The sequence below is a fragment of the Nannospalax galili genome, unplaced genomic scaffold (genome assembly GCF_000622305.1).
Source record: "Nannospalax galili isolate Female #2095 unplaced genomic scaffold, S.galili_v1.0 scaffold393, whole genome shotgun sequence".
Classification (NCBI taxonomy): Eukaryota; Metazoa; Chordata; class Mammalia; order Rodentia; family Spalacidae; genus Nannospalax; species Nannospalax galili.
Genome location: NW_008333371.1, coordinates 543,329 through 560,094, shown reverse-complemented (window position 1 = coordinate 560,094; position 16,766 = coordinate 543,329). Strand labels below are relative to the sequence as shown.

At 40.3% G+C, this 16,766-nt stretch overlaps 1 long non-coding RNA gene across 1 annotated transcript in view; it reads left to right on the top strand.

Moving 5' to 3' along the window:
* Positions 1–6: 6 nt before the first annotated feature.
* Positions 7–16,766, top strand: part of LOC108490576 — a 29,156-nt gene continuing 12,396 nt past the window's right edge. The window contains exons 1-2 of the long non-coding RNA XR_001872327.2: positions 7–807; positions 934–986. This is a non-coding gene — a long non-coding RNA (uncharacterized LOC108490576). The remainder of the gene's footprint in view (positions 808–933; positions 987–16,766) is intronic.

Genomic DNA, 16,766 nt, shown 5'->3' with positions numbered 1-16,766 from the left:
GGCCCCGCCGCGCTGCGCCTCCTCCCGCGGCTCCGCCCCGCCGCCGTCCGGCCCCGCACGTGTCGCCCCGGGAGTCCCCGCCGAGGCCCTGAGCCCTGGCGGGGGCCGCCGGACACAAAGGAGCGCCGAGCAGGGACGCCGCGGAGTGTAAAGAACGAATCGGACGCCGGAGACCCGGAGCTGCGGGCCGCCAATCCGCCTGCAGCAAGTTTGCTCAACTCGGAAGGTGTAACCCGAGCCGCCGGCGGGGGAGGGGCGGCCAGGCTGGGGTGCTGCCGGCGGGTCCCCACCCGAACCCCCTCTCGCCTGTACCTACAGCGCTTTACCCTAGCTGCCAGCTCGTCATTTGTCAGCGTGGGCTACAGCTGTTTTGCAAAATGGTACTAGTGAAAAAAATAATAATAAAGGCAACATTCATGCGGCTGCAGAAAAGGTCCTTTGTTCACACACCAATTAATTTGCGGATGTCGCTTCATAGAGGTTATTTACTGTTGCAAGCTATATTTGGTGTGCTTTAGCCAAAACTGCGGAATTGGAAGTGCTGGGATTTTTTTTTACTGTCATTTTTTTTTTAAAAAGGAAGTTATGCCAGTTTACTTGGACATATTTTTTCGAGTACACATCACAGCTACATTGTTTAATAATGGCTCACAGACCAACTGAAAAATAAGGATCATGTTAATGCACGGATACTTTAGATTCTTTCATGGTGACACGCAGAAGTACAGCTTGTGGATGGCCTTAAAGGATCTCAAACTACCTCCGTATAAATCATCATGAGGGACAACTAATACTCGGACAGGCCAGGTTCGTTCTGCTACTCCTCTATAAACATTAAACTTCCCACAAGCATCTCATAAACTCTTAAAAGAGTTTTTGTTTATCCTTTTATTTTGCCCTACTTTGAAATTGGGCTTTTTCTTTTCTCAACAGACCTATTTTGAGTGTGTGAGACAGGAGGTGTTTGAAAGGCCTCCAAGAAGGAGGTAAGAGCCTTGGGATGTCACTGGTTTTTTTTTTATTATGAACCCTTGCTCAGTTGAAAGAGTTTAATGGTTTCCTGTACACAGATAGGCTAGAGGAGGAGGCATTCTCTATGTGGTCGTTGATTTTATTATTATTATTATTATTGTTATTGTTATTACTTTTAGTTCTTTGAGATGAGTCTCTCTGTTGCAAAAGCTGGCCTCCAGCTTTCAATCTTCCTACCTCAGCTTCCCGCATAGCTGTAATCAGTGGCATTTGCTGCCATGTTCAGAAGGTCACTGGTGTTTTTAAAAATTAATTTCCCCTTGCACCCAAGTATAATTTCTTTTAGTCTCTGGAAACTTAATCATCCTGAAAAATTCTAGTGTGCACTGTTACCTTTCCTCTTGGGTCAACAGAAAATATATTTTCCCATCAATCCCTTCCAATAACCCACAAATCAAATACAAAGACTCTAGAATGGATGAATAGATAAAGAAAATGTGGTATATAAATACTTTATGTGTCACTATGGACCGCCCAGGCTGGTATAGAAACTAGACCATAGACACTCATCACTATGACCTGCTCAATGAATTGGGAGTCAGCTTTTGTAAATGAAAGGAAGCCTGCCATATCTTACACCATAAGGGCATCCTGTTAAGAGAAAAAAGCCATTGTAAAAGGACCATTCCACTTAGAAGTTACCTAAAGAAATCAAGATCCTAGGAACAGAACGTAAGGAGACAGAGTTTATAGGGCCGGAGTGAGCAAGGGGTGTTGTTCAAGGGCATAGAGTTTCAGTACTGCAAGATGAAAAAGTTATGAAAACCCATTGCACACATGACTTGTACTAAAACATTACAACATAGTTAACATGGCAATTTTTCTGGTTTTTATTTTTTTAAATCACAATACAAAGCATACAAGAACAAACAGAAACATCAACTGTTTGATAATGGAAATGGCAGAAAGGGAGAAGTATTCTTTTTCTTGTCAGTTATTGAATGTATGAGGCAGGCCAGTACTGGATAGACACGGAAGACACTAAGACACACAGGACTCAGTCTGTACCCTTGAGAAGCCAAGGCTGTCAATTTTCATGAGATTTTGAACATAATATTCTTATTCCTTTTGGAAATGTGCTGATTCCTTGATGATTCTGATTTAAGCTACTACATTCAATAGTAAAGGTATATACAAAATACAAATATTAAAAGTTCAGTGAATACTTCTGTGCGATGTGTCATCAGAGAGAAGTTCACAGAGGCTCTTAAATGATGAGGAACAGTTTGCTAGATTTGGAGAAAGACAAGGTTGATTGGAAGGAAAGGAATGTTAAGACAAACTGGATGGACATCTCATGCAAATCACATGGAAAGGTATAGCGACATGAATAATGGCTGCCCGTTCAAAGAACAGCAAGAGATGAAGCTAATGCTGGCATGTAGATTCCTATATCGAAGCCAGAAAAAAAAAAAAAAAAAAAAAAGTGGTGGAGGCTTTCCAAGAGATTTCCTGTGAAGTTTGGCCTGGTTATAGATTTGGGTCCCCTAGGAGGGCCACCTCTCCTTGTAAGAATTCTGCCCTGGCAAGAATGAAGCTATTCTAAAGAGATGCTTGTGCCCCTCCCTTTGACTAGGAATTTCCCCAGGAATCACTTGCTGGGAGAAGGAAGAGGCTGAAGCCTGGTCCCTGCCAGAGAAGGAACTTGTCACTGAGGAAATTTTGCACAGTTCAGACAGTTTATGAGACCACCATGCAGGAGCGACAGAAACCGAGACAGTAATGATGGTGGGGAGCTCACCTTGACCAAAACTGCTTGGTTATGCTTGCCCTTCCCCTCTACTTAAACCTAAAGCTCAAGGGGTGGGGGGGATCACTTTACCTCTTTATTCTTCTTCCCAGTGTGGCCACAGTGACTAAATCTCCTTTCTCTGATTTTTCATTGTTATCTGTTTAATTTTTGAGACAGGAATCAGAGCCTATGTTGTTAGGGCTGCCACAGGGCCCAGGTTCTGACCTTAACAACTACAGTTATACCCCACTCTGTATAGGACACAGCTTGGCTAGATCATCACTGTCTTAGTCTGTTCTTCATTGCTGTGACAAAACACTCTGACCAGTACCAACTTGGGGAGAAAAGGGTTTATTTGTCTTACATCTCCCAGGTTGCACGCAGTTCATCAGGGAGCCCAAGGTGGGAACTCAGGGCAGGAACCTGGAGGCAGGAGCTGGAGCACAGGCCATGGAGGAACGCTGCTTACAGGCTTGCTCTCCTGGCCCCTGCTCAGCCTGCTTTCTTATGCAACACAGGCCCACCTGCCCAAGGGTGGCACCACCCACAGTGGGCTGGGCCTCCCACATCACTCATCAAGAAGGTGCCCCTCAGACATGGCCACAGGCCAGTCCAATAGAGGCAATTTCCCGATTGAGGCTCCCTCAACCCAGGTGTGTCAAATTGACACTAAAGCTATCCAGCACAATCACCAAACCCAGTTTCTCCTCCAAGATAAATAATTGAATTTTCTAAACTTTTTGCATATAGGTTAGGCAACGTAATTCATTCTCACTAATGAGTGTAATCTTGCTGAGCAGTAAGAAAAGGTATGCCCCTTATTATTGGGAAGGGGAAATGCCTCCCCCATAGGCTATCAAATAAAAATCCACTGCTAAGTATGGATTAGTTCTTTTCCAGTAGTTGGCTACTGGGATCCCATAGACCCATACCTCAGACATTACAGGCTATTGTCATTGGTCTTGAACGCCATCCAGAACTTGATGGTAAAACTTTTTTGCTGAAGACACCACATACCTGAGTCATCACAACTTGAAGAAATTAAGCTGGTGCTGACTTGGAAGTTTCATTTTTGCTGGCTAGCTTTCATAGTGCTGAAGGATTCTAGGTATACTATCAGGAAGAAAAAGTCACCAACAATCTTACCCTACTGTGAACCCTAAAAGCTATAATAATAACTGGCCTGCAAGATATGCTCACTGGTATAATAGTGGCACAAATGTTACAGGAGTAACCAACCACTTTCTGATTGGATTTAAAGCCCATTCCACAAGATGGAATCCATGGTGCCATTAACTGGGCCAAAAACCAGTGACTGGCTAGGTCATAGACCCTAGGGGAGAACCTAGTACTGTTATTTTGCTAAATATACAAAGTAATAAGTTCTTATCTTTATACTCACATCTTACTCTATCTCTCAACCCTCCTCACAGAAGCTATCTTTATACTCACATCTTACTCTATCTCTCAACCCTCCTCACAGAAGCTTTTTGCAGTACAGAGACCCACAACCAGTCAATGTGTAGAGAGTAAGAGACTGTGGAGTGCTAAGCTGTAAATGGGACATCTGTTTCACACTCCTTTCCCCTAAGGCTCAAGGATCATTATGGAAGAGGGTCAGAAAGATTACAAGAACCAGGGGAGTAGATGTCTGCAGTGAAGCAGTATGCTGGACACGATAGTGCAGTAGCACACATGAATTCACAATGACTGGAACTATACATACAAGACTGCACAAAATCAAGAAGCCCAAATTCCAGTATGGCTAGAGGAGGGGTTTATGAAGTTCCACTCTTAGCTGAAGAGCTATGGGTAATTGATGGCTGCTGGGGAGAGGGAGCGTCAGTTTTTTTCAGGGATATGAACCTAAGTTGAGTGGGAAAAGTGGTGGTAGGGGATGGGGAGGAACTGGAAGGGAGAGAATGGGAATGGGGGCGTGGGTTTGAGTCAAACATATGCATGTATGAACATTAAAATGTTTCTATGTTATTATTTATTTATTTATTGAAACAAAGTCTCACTGTAGCCCTGGCTGGCCTGGACCTCTTTATGTAGACCAGGGTGGCCTCCATCTGACAGACATCTGCCTGCCTCTTCCTCCCAAGTACAGGGACTAAAGTTATGAGCCACAATGCCAGGGTATAAATAATATATATTTTTTAATGTAAAAATAAAAAAATGAGAACTTATCTTAAAATATATAAAATCTAAAAGAGAAAAAAAAAAGGTATGCTATACTCTCACTTTATCCTGGAACTTCCATCCATCTACCAACCTGATGAAGCTAGATCAGCCTTGAAGCCCAGTGTCTGAAGACTTTGACACTGCAGTCTAGCTGGTTGAAGCGGAGCCTCTTCCCAGCATGAGTTGGTACTATGATATGAGTGAGAAATAGATCTTTATTGCGTTTAGCCAGACATTTTGAAGTCAATTATTATAGTTGCTACTGTTACTTACGTTGGCTAATAGAATATCACAGATGGTCCATTTCCTGATATTTTAAAGGTACTTTCCATAATTATCTTAAGATAATTAGTTATTTCTCTTTGAATTTTCATTCAATTTGTATATGTGTAGTTTTTATTAGCAACATTTAAAAAATATTGTTTTTATATGGTGAATTTAAACAAATTATAACCAGTTGGATTACCATGTGTCCCCAGCCTCAAGGTCACAGGAAGGTGTAGGAAGGGTGTCTAACCCAAACAATATTTGTTTTATTTTTTTCTTAATGGCTGAAATGTCTTTTTCCATATTCACTCTGTTAGGAAGTTTTTATTTGAAAATAACATATAACATATTACATGTCCGCAGTCCTCAGTTTGTAAATATTGATATAAAGCTGGTAAGCTTTTGAAAACCATGCTGGTTCCCAAATGACTAGAAAAGAGGCAAATGCAGGTAAGAGCAGGACTGGAGAACTAGATTTGGCACAAAATGTTCCATTTGTGTTTCAAGGAGGAAACACCAATCTTGCCTCGGGAGGTAGCAGAGAAAGATGCCAAGTAAGCAGAGGTTTGCACTCTGCTGCTCCATCTTATTAAAGTTCATCCGAACAGTCTTCCTGCTGCTTTTCCTTTAAATACTAGAGTTTCATGTTCATTTTTAGTAAAAAGTTCAGTTCACAAATACATGTATTTTTCCACACGTCTCCAAAAGGAGAGAAATAAGGTTGCACTAATATTGAGTGAGGTGACAGGCACTGGCTCCCCTTCTTGGGGAGGGATCCTTGATCCCCTGTGCCTGGGCTGCTGGGAGGGAAGGGCAGGCCAGGCAGGCAAGGCAAGCACTTGCATTGCCTTTCAACGTATCCTCATTTTTCAGCTTTAGTATCTAGGCAAGGGGAGGAGGGTGGTCTTTAAATTAACTTATGGACCAATAGAAATAGCATTAAAAATTAATAAATGGACACACACAACTGGCAAGGCTGACATTTCTGACAAATTGAGAGCCACAGTAAGGTTAAGAAATAAAACAAAACAAACAAACAAAAAAAAAAGAGCCAGAGAGATGGCTTAGGATTAAAAGCAAATATTTGCAGAGGACCTGAGTTGGTTCCCAGCATCCAAGTTGGCACAATTGCCTGTAACTCCAGCACTAGGGGGATCCAGTGCCTCTGGCTCAGTCACCTGCACTCACTTGTAGTACCTACACAAATATGCATACACATAATTAAAAATAAAATAAATCTTTTTTTTTGAGATGGGGTCTCCCTGTAGCCCCAACTGGCCTGGAACTGGCTAAGCTGGCCCCCGCAAAGATCCACCTGCCTCTGCCTCCTGAGTGCTGGGATTAAAGTTACATGCCACCATGCCCAGCTCAAAATAAATCTTTAAAAAAAAATTAGAAAAACCTAATGACTAATAAGATCTGAGAAAAAAACTGGCTATAGCAATTGTTATTAGAAAACACTATTTTAAGTATGAATTTACATCCAGTTAAAAAATTGCATCTATTTATTTAGTGGTAGTGGTTGGGTGTACACACATGCCTTGTGTAGAGGTCAGAGAACAACTTGCAAGAGTCAGTTTTCTCTCTTCCACCATGTGAGGCCTGAGCATTGAACTTAGGTCATCAGGCTTGCTAGCAAATGCCTTTACCCACAGAGCCATCTCATCAGCCCCAAATAAACTTTTACTAACATTGACTTTACCCTAAGTGTGTATGATAATTAATAATGATATTTGGAATCAGTCACAATTAACTAATTATTTAAAACTAAATATCAAAACATAAAGACAAAACCCAAGAATGTTTCCAGCATATGTAAATATGTTATTCAAAGCAATACTTGAAAGAAAAGTCTCTAAATAATAAATACTAAAAAGGCTATTCTAAGCTGTTTAAAATGAAAAGTCAGAAAACAACATACTATTAGAGAAATCATTTTCTTCTTGCCAAGATAAAATAAAAATGTCTGAAACACTACATTGAATACAAATCTGGGGGTGGAGGGGAAGCCCTACATTCCTTTGTCAGCAAAGACCTTGAAAATATGCACAGAAAGTTTGGCTAAACATGGAGTCCCAAGTATTAGGACAAGTTACACAGTGTGGGAAGTTTAAGGTTAAACTAAAAGCACAGATGTTTTTAATATGTTCCACTTTATGGTATTTGATAGATTCTGTTTCAATGTGGTATTTACTAGACTGTGTTTCAAAAATGAAATACAATTTTTGTGTGTGATCTTAAAGAAAAGTTCTAGTAAAGACAACGAACATTTTCTTCCACATTTCAAAAATAAAAGCTGGGTTTAAAGCCAAGGTTTTGTTAGTCTAACCACTGATGGATTAGTAGGGTTTTTTTGTTTTGTTTTTATTTGTTTATATTTTAAGACAGGGTCATACTCTGTAGCCCAAATTGGCCTCAAACTCATGATAATCCTCCTGCCTCCACCTCCCAAGTACTGGGATTAGAGGCATGAGCTACCTACCATGTCTGATGGATTAATGGTTTTGGCTAATTTGAAAAAGAAAAAAATAGGAAGGATTCCAAACTAAGGAGAGAGCAAGCACATGAAATTCACTCACTGCATGTCTCATAGGGAACTATTCTAACAAAGGAACTGAAACCAGAGCATGCAACAGGATAGGATGTTACTGATGTGGTTAATTTTGTGTAAACAAAAGTTTGTTTATAGCTGTTCTAATTTTTTTTTCATTGTGAAACATAACACACATACAAGAAAAGTGCAGAAAATTCCTTCATATAACAGCACATAATTATAAAATAAACACTCCTAAAAGCTTCTAGGTAAAATAGAGCCATCAGGGTTCATTCTAGGATGAATGAACACACACACACAGAGTTTCTCACTTACAGCCCTCTTGTCTCCTGAGAGAATACAGAGCTTGGCTTTTGTGGTAGTTATTTATTTCTCCTTATACCTTACTGCGTATTTTTACATTCCACGTATTCTGGCTTTGCTTCCTTTTGAACTTTCTGTGATGCTAGCAGCCTCATGCTGTCTGCACTCTTGTGTGCCTTCATCCTTTGCTTGCTGCCATTTGTAGATTCAGCCACATTGCCTCTGCTGTGGTTTATTCTTCACTCCTCTTCATTACTGAATAGCATCCAATGGAAATATATATGACTGGTTATCTATTCTACTGCAGGTAGACATGTGGGTTATTTCTAGGTTTTGCTTACTCTAAGCAAAATTGTCAGGGCCCTTTTTCTTTAAATACTTAGGAGTTTGCTAAATCCAACTTTGGTAGCTAATACCCAGCTGATTTCAAACATGATTTTTATCTATTCCCTAGAGGAAGGTATGAGATTTGTCCCCTAATCTTTCATATATTTAAATTATGTATTGCATGCTCAGCATTATATTATGCACTTTAAAAATACTGATTTATTTAATTCTCAACAGTAACCCCTGGAGAGGGGGCTATTACTATCTAATTTGCAGGAGAGAACCCTGGGGCACAGAGAATAAGTAACTTACCCAAACAGCAAGTAAAGGAGGTGGCTTTCCAAGTCAAGTGACTAGCACCAGAGCCTGTACCTGAACTCACTATGGTATGTGGATGTTTGAAAACACTTTCTTTCATTATTTAATTTTTGTGGTTGATAACAGCTTATGTAGTCCACAAAATCTCGTATCATACGTACAGCATTTTCTAACTCCCTTAACATTTTCTAAACAGAATTTCAGTGTATTTTGAAGCTATGTATTAAAAAATATTAAAATGTGGGCCAGTGGATAACTAGGTGGGTAAAGGCACTTGCAGCCAAGGCTGATGGCCTGAATTCAGTCCTTGTGAACCACATGAGGGAAGGAGAGAACCAACTTCCACAAGTTGTCCTCTAACCTCCACACGTGCTCAGTGGTATGCCCCCCAGTCAATAAGTCAGTACAATAAAAATGTTAAAATGTGCAGCGCCTTCTGATTAGTTGAAACAAATGAGCAGCATTAGGTAAAATGGAAATATGCTCACCAAATTTCAAGCCTAACTTTTGTATAATAGCTGGTGGAACTGAAAATGTGTCATATTTAGTAACCCAGCTATACACATTTTTTTTGACACAGGATCTCCTATAGCCCAGGCTGGCCTCAAACTCACTATGTAGCTGAGAATAACCTTGAATTCCTGACTTTCTTGCTTCTATCTCCAAACTGTTGAGTCTACAGTCATGTACCACCAGGTCCAGTTTATGTGGCATTAGGGATGGAACCCAGGATTTCATGCATGCTAGGGTAGCAGTACACCAACTAAACTATATCTACAGTCCTGTATTAATACATTTTTTATTCCAAATATTTACTTTACTCTTGTGTCATCTATTGAAAATTTCTACTTTAATGTAATTTGTGTCTGTGATTTATAAAGCCCTTGGGAAGATGATAAAATTCATTCTTGTGGAATGCTTAGTCAAGAAGTCTGCTGTCCTTCTGAGCTTGCCCTCCAAGGAATAGTTTAAGATTGAGAGATAATGTTTATAAATTTACATAAGAATCATAAAAGTCAAGATTAGCCACCTCTGCCTCCCAATAAGAGCTTGAGCATACTTCACAGGGAATAGTAAAATCATTTACTAGGGTCAGACATCTCCACTGGAACCATTTGGTCAGTCAGTGGACTTTACTCATGTTACTACATGAGCGATTCTTCCCAGGAAAGTGGCCTGCAGTTTTATTTTGTCTCTGAATTGTGAATTTCTTTCAAAGAGCAAGACTGCAGTATCAACTGTGTTTGCCTGTAGAAGCCAAAGGGCGAGAGAATCTAGAATGTCATCTACACGAACATCCAGGAACCCTGACCTTTACAGAAAAGGTCTAACAACTTTGTGTCTTTCATCATTTGAACGTCTATTATCCATCTACATCTACCACAGTGGCTGGTGGTGTTTTTCAAACAACTGTTCTATTTTAGTTAAAAAAATAATACATGAACATATGTTCCTTTGAATTAGGACTTCTAGCATTTTCAAAGTGTTGAACTTCAAAAGAAATCTGGTAGTGTGGCCTTTTAAGACGCCTGCTCTGTTATTTAGTCCTTGGAAAGCTGAAAAAAACATTCTCAATTATAAAATATTCCCAGGGATGTATCTATTTAGCTATGGTTATGAAGCACCATCGATGGAGTTCATTTATGCATGATATTTTTGCGAAGTTTTAAATTTGAGGTCCTGCAGAAATAAGATATTTAAATGATATAAAACTTGACTCGTAGCCTTTTTAGAGCACTCTAATTCACTAAAAATAGATTTTTCAATATCACTATAATCCGGCTCTTGTTTTGACTGCACTAAACACTGCCATTTCTGATGGCAGCTCCTCTCAGTGCCCCCCATCTTTGGTACCCTTTAACTTGCTCGTAAGGGAAGCTGCATCTCCACTCTCCCTTGGGCATTATCACTGCTGGGAGGCTCCAGGGGCATGCTTTGAAATGTTCTTTTTGTTCATTCAAAGGCTGTCACAACCCAGTTCACCTGACCTCTTCTGCCCTCACAAAATACTTCTGAGATTTATTTTTCTCAACTTGTTATTTTTCACTTCTGAGTCTATAATCCTGCCTGCAGTTAAAAACTATATTTTAGAACAAATAGCAATTGAAACTTTCATAAAATGTTTCTTTCTGAGAGCCCAACTGATGCTATTAAATATTAAGTTGGCAGAAGCATTCAGATTTTTAGCTTAGCTGATTTGGTGGTACATGCCTATAAACCCAACACTAAGGGAGGCAGAAGCAGGGGTATCAGGAGTTCTAAGCACAGACTTGCCTACATAAAGAATTCAAGGCTAGCCTGGTCTATGTTAGACCCTATATCAAAAAGAAGAGAAAGAAAAAGAGGTGGAGAAAGTAGGAGGAAAAGGGAAGAGGCAGGAAGGAACAACAGCTTCTCTTAAGGACATTTTGTTTGTTTCATTCTTTTTATTAGTTGTCACCTTCTCTAACAATTCCCTTGGGTGTCTTACTGAACTGGTCTTCATGTTTCTCTCTAAAGCACCATCAAAAATTTAAACATTAATCTGAAATTTCAATCATCTTTTATTCATGCTCTCTCTTCAAAGTAAAATATCTGGATTTGGGCAATCATTTTCAGGTTTTTAGTTACAAAACCGGTTTCTTTTCCTAATGTACCCAGATACAAACCCCCTCCTCAGCAAGTGCCACCCTGGCTTCCACAGGGCCTTTGCTGTTTCTGCTCATGAAGGAGCTTCTTAGAGGTTCTCCCTCGAGAAATTGTTGTTATAAGCTCCTTCCTATTTCAGAACCAGGTTTTATCCTGTGATCCACCCAGCATATAGTAGAAGTGGCCTGCTGCAAGCACAAGTTTATCCAAAGTCTCCTCAAGTTTTGCCTTTAAGTCTTAGTACATCCTCACTCACCTAAGTAAAAGGGGTGTTTGATGACCAGCCCGGCAGTTAAAGGATGGGTCATGTGTGGGCTGTGACTTTTCTTTCACATACTTTGCTTTGCTGTTGTGGAAATTGGCAAATTGTAAGGAAAGCTTATTGAAATCTCATGGGCCAGAAACCCGTTTGCTTCAGGTGAAATCTAGCAAGAAATGACATTTTTCTTGAACTGGTTAATAAGCCAACTTTTTGTGGGTGGACAGTAACAAAATAATGAGCAGTAATTACTATTGGAATATTTGTTGTGTTGGGGGGAAAGTCTGTTTTTACAAATAATTATGCCTAACTTCAGAGCTGTAGAAAAAGTCTACTATGAGCAGCACAAAAGACAGAGAAATGTGCAATCCTGGTTCAATATATGAAAATAATACAGCATAATAAAATGCAAACAAAAACATTTTTAAAAGAGTTTACTTTGCTTCATTTTATGTCAGCAAGCATTTTAGTCTTCACTTGCTGTAGCCTTAGAACAGTCTGTTACTAGGTCACTACCTGTCATTGCTGGACTGTCCACTGTTAGTAACAGCATGCTGGACTCTGGAGTTAGGAGATGTGTTCAGGCCAGTACATTTTATTAACATGATCCAATAAATTACTCCATTCTCTCATATTAACTCTGATTACAACAACATTTTGCTAACAAACCATGGCCTCCAAGATTTTTATTGTAGAGTCAAATAGATTTAAATAGAGTTACTATTCTAAACAATCAATCTAGAAATGTCATGGGGAGAGGCCAGCTGGGCTGCTCAGGCTGGCCTCAGGATGACATTGCTGCAGTTCACTTTTTCCAAGGCTTATTCTTCAATTTTGCAAGTCCACAAACTTTATTTTGTTAGGATGCCCAAAGTTTGATCACACCCAGGGGAGGAGGCTTGTGCTAACCTAGTGTACAAGAGGCCAATGGGTAAAGTGAAATCTCAATTTGTTAGTCTAGAGTGAGAAGAGAAACAATCAGGACTAAAAACTATGGAGCCAACATTTGCCTTTCCCCTGCTGGAAAGCACATGAGAAGCTTGTTACTATCTTTCAGTTCAACAAATATTTATTAAGCACCTAGGGTACAGATCAGTTTGATCCCAGAAATATTTTGTATATTAAAACATCTTAATTACAATTATGGCATCATTATATTATCATAGAAAGACTTTTTTCAGAGCAAATTGCATTGAGCCAATTTATGTCTCAACCAGTTTTCTAAAGATTTCTCTCCTGATGACAGGTTGAGCCATTTATGAAAGCTGATGAACTATCTGCTTGACAGTATTAGCCAGGAGGATCATCCAGAAGTCATGGTCACAAGGCTCTGGATATGGCTCTGCCAAGGGATCCTATGCTTCTCTGAACAGTATGTGGATGACTCACTCCATGTAAGGCATTTGTCTTTCTACTATTTGATTCTCATATCAAGGAGTAACATAAAAACTTAGAATCTTTTAGAGCCAATCTGGGCACATAGGTCACCAATACTGCCTACTACCCAATATCAAGGTGTTTCTATGGAAAATTCTTAAAAACCTTATAGTCAGTTTAACCTAGCATGCCCCATTTTCTCATACTATTCTTCCAGGCACTTCTATAGCTTATCCTGATCATCCGGGTTCACCTGTGTTTTGCCTTCAGCCAATCGTTTCTAGTCTACCTTCTGAAATGCTATGTGGGCTTGATGGACAGGCCCAAACCATTGTTCTTGAACTGCTTCTGTTCTTCTGGAATATGAGGGGCATTTATCACATACTTCTCCCCCCTCTGTCATTTAGCCACCTCCTCATTAGTCACCTCGTCACTCCCAGCATATAGAGTGTTCCTTAGGTGCCGAGTATCTCTGTCTTTTTCTCAACTCCCACAGTCTTCAGTGAGCACCATGTCTACCTAAATTCCCCTTTGGCATCTTAGCCTCTTCATCTCTGGTGACCTTCACCACATTCTACTTTATCCCTCCAAGAGCAGACTCCAGATGTTGTCACCATCTGCAGCAACTCCACATCTATAATCTACATTATTGTAATTATATGCATTACTGTAATTAATGTAATCTACATTATTGTATATTGTACTCTACATTATTGTATATTACAATTTGTATATTTATAATTATTATAAATTGTCATGTTCTGTTTAAGCTGAGAAGCTGGCTATAGAGGGAGGGTTGAGCCCCCAAGACCCAAGCATGTTGATCTTAAAGTGTCCTCCAAGACTCCTTGTCTGGGCACAGGTTTCCCCTTCCCTTGCCTGTGAGAACTGGAATGGAGAATTGTACAACAGCCAAAGCATGAAAATACCATGCCTTTGAGAACTGGAGAGTAAATGAAATAAAAACATTGTGTCCTTGAACACAGCTGGGAGATCAGTCATTCCCAGGTACCTTCCGAAAGCAAAAGGCTCAGTGACTGCTTAGCCCATGACATGAAAATATCTGCAATGAGATCGGTGAATCTGAAGTCTCACCCAGGAGAAGACGTTCTGCCTGAGCCCCTCTTTGTCAGTCAACTGATGGTTTCCTTTCAGAGATTCCCCAGTGGGTTTCTGCTGAACAGTGTAAGTGTCCGATCTGATGCTCTACTATCTATTTGTTGCTTGTTGCTGTATTCTTGTATTGCTGCTTGCTATATACTCATTAAACTCACCCATTAAAAACTGCAAACATGACTAACCATGGACCATTCTCCATACAGATCAACATCTAACACAGTGCAATCACATGCTTGACATCCTAAGCAGCCTCCAGATATCTGTCTTCACCACTCAGATGCTCCATTTCTGTTCCGTCCCATCTTTGCTAGTCTTTTGTTTTCATTTCCTTCTCTATACAAAGATTTCTTTTTTAAAAATTTCATTATTTTTACTTTATGTGTATGAGTGCATTGACTGCATGTATGTAAGTGCACTCATGTCATGCAATGCCAGCGGAGGTCAGAAGAGGGTGTCAAATTCCCCTGGAACTAGAGTTATGGATGGCCACCATGTGGATGCTAGAAGTTGAACCTGGGTCCTCTGCAAGAGCAGTCAGTGCTTTTAACTTCTGAGCCAACTCTTGAGCCCCACAAATGAGATTTCTTGGTACACCTTTTGCCTCACCCTCATGTTCTCGAGCTCTTCCTTCTCTTCCCTTCCTTCCTTCCGTCCTTCTTTTCCTTTCTTTTTCTTTTCTCTCTAATCCAAAACTCTGAATCAAGGCAGGTAGGTATCTACTTCTTTCATATCTGGGTTATGAAACATTACTATAGAAAGTATAAATTTGTGTACATCGATGGCATTGTAAGTTCCTGATGCTTATTCAGTCAGAGATCTGTTGTTTACCTGGAAAGCAAAGTTGGGCTTTTGGGCTACAAAGTGGTGCAGACCTTCTCCTTTTCCCATCTTTAATTCGGACATCTCTTCCTTCACTCTAATATTCCATGTCACAGAAAAAAAGGAAGCATCAACTGAGGAACTCCCCTCTGCCACTCATCACTAAGCCAGCAAACTTACATGCAACCATGTACATTCTTTTCTTCCTCCTCCAGTCACAATGCAGTAAGAATCCTGCTATGGACTGGGTGAAGGTTCCCTGAATGTCCATATGGAAAAGGTTGGCCCCAGGGTGTCTGGATCTTTAAGAGGTAGGACTCTCACAGAAAGGTCTTAGGTCATTGGAAACATGGCTTTGAAGGCCATTGTTGGAGCCCAGCCTCTCTGTCTCTGTTCTAGGCTTATGATGTGCCCATGTGCTTTGCAAGCATGTCTTCCTACCACTGCCACCTGCCATTCTCACCAGGGACCAATGGGGGGGGGCTGCTGATCTTGGTCTTTGGACCTCCCAATCTGTGAGCTAAATAACATCCACCACTACCACCTTTCCTTAAAAAGTAGCCTGTCTCAGATATTTTCATTGTAGTGCACAAAGTTGGCCAATACATAGGTTAGGTCAGTCTGGCCATGCCTGTGGAAGGAGTTATGGGACCCCAGCCCCTCGTTGACTTCCTGCTTTGTGAGGTGATGATCTCTTCTGTCCACATATCCCCCGGCTGTGCTGATGCCATTTGTCATTTATCATGAGGTCCCCACCAGAGCTCAGCCAGTACTGGTGCCTTGCCCTTGACATTTCAGAACTGTAAGCTGACTGTATTAGTCAGGGTCCTCTAGAAGAACAGAACTCATAGACTGAATCTATATTAAAAGGGGATTTATTAGATTGATTTACATGTTACGGTCTGGGTAGTCCAAAAATGGCTGTCTTCACACTGGTGAGACTGAGAACTGTTAGTCCATGAGGCCAGATGCCCCCTCAATTTTAACCTGGTGCTGAAAGCCTGGGGATTCCTGGAGAGCCACTGGTCTTCAGTCCACATTTCAAGGCTGAAGAGGCTGGGTCCTGATGTCAGCGAAGGATGGGGGCAGTGGCAGCTATAGCAGCTGCAGCAGCAGTTCCAGCAGCATCAGTAGGGTAAATGTGCTCACCAGCAGAGGCAGTGTGAAGCAGGTGAAAAGCAAAGGCTTTTCCCTTGGACTTCTGGGCCACCTCCCAAAGAAGCCACCCACATTTAGTGTGGGTTTCTCTATTTCAGTTAACCTAATCAAGAAAATCCCTCACAGGTGAGCCTGGAGGCATGCCTCATGGATGATTCTAGACCTTATCAAACTGACAATCAATATTAACCATAACACTAATTAAATTTCTTTTTTTTTCCCTTATAGTTCACCTGCCTCAGGTACTCTGTAGTTAGTAGTCATGAAGAGTCAACTAATATACCAAGTCTCTAGTTATTATTCTTTTCCCCCTTTTTCGGGTAGATTATATATATATATAATGTTTAATTCTTTCACTTACCAAGATGTGTACAATTGACCATATTTTTCAGCATTTTAAATATTTACATGTTATAAACTTGCTCACATGGAAAAATATTATGAGTTTCAGAATTAAAATATTATATAGATTCTTAAATATACCAAGTCTCTAGTTATTATTCTTTTCCCCCTTTTTCGGGTAGATTATATATATATATAATGTTTAATTCTTTCACTTACCAAGATGTGTACAATTGACCATATTTTTCAGCATTTTAAATATTTACATGTTATAAACTTGCTCACATGGAAAAATATTATGAGTTTCAGAATTAAAATATTATATAGATTCTTATTGGTTTTCTTCT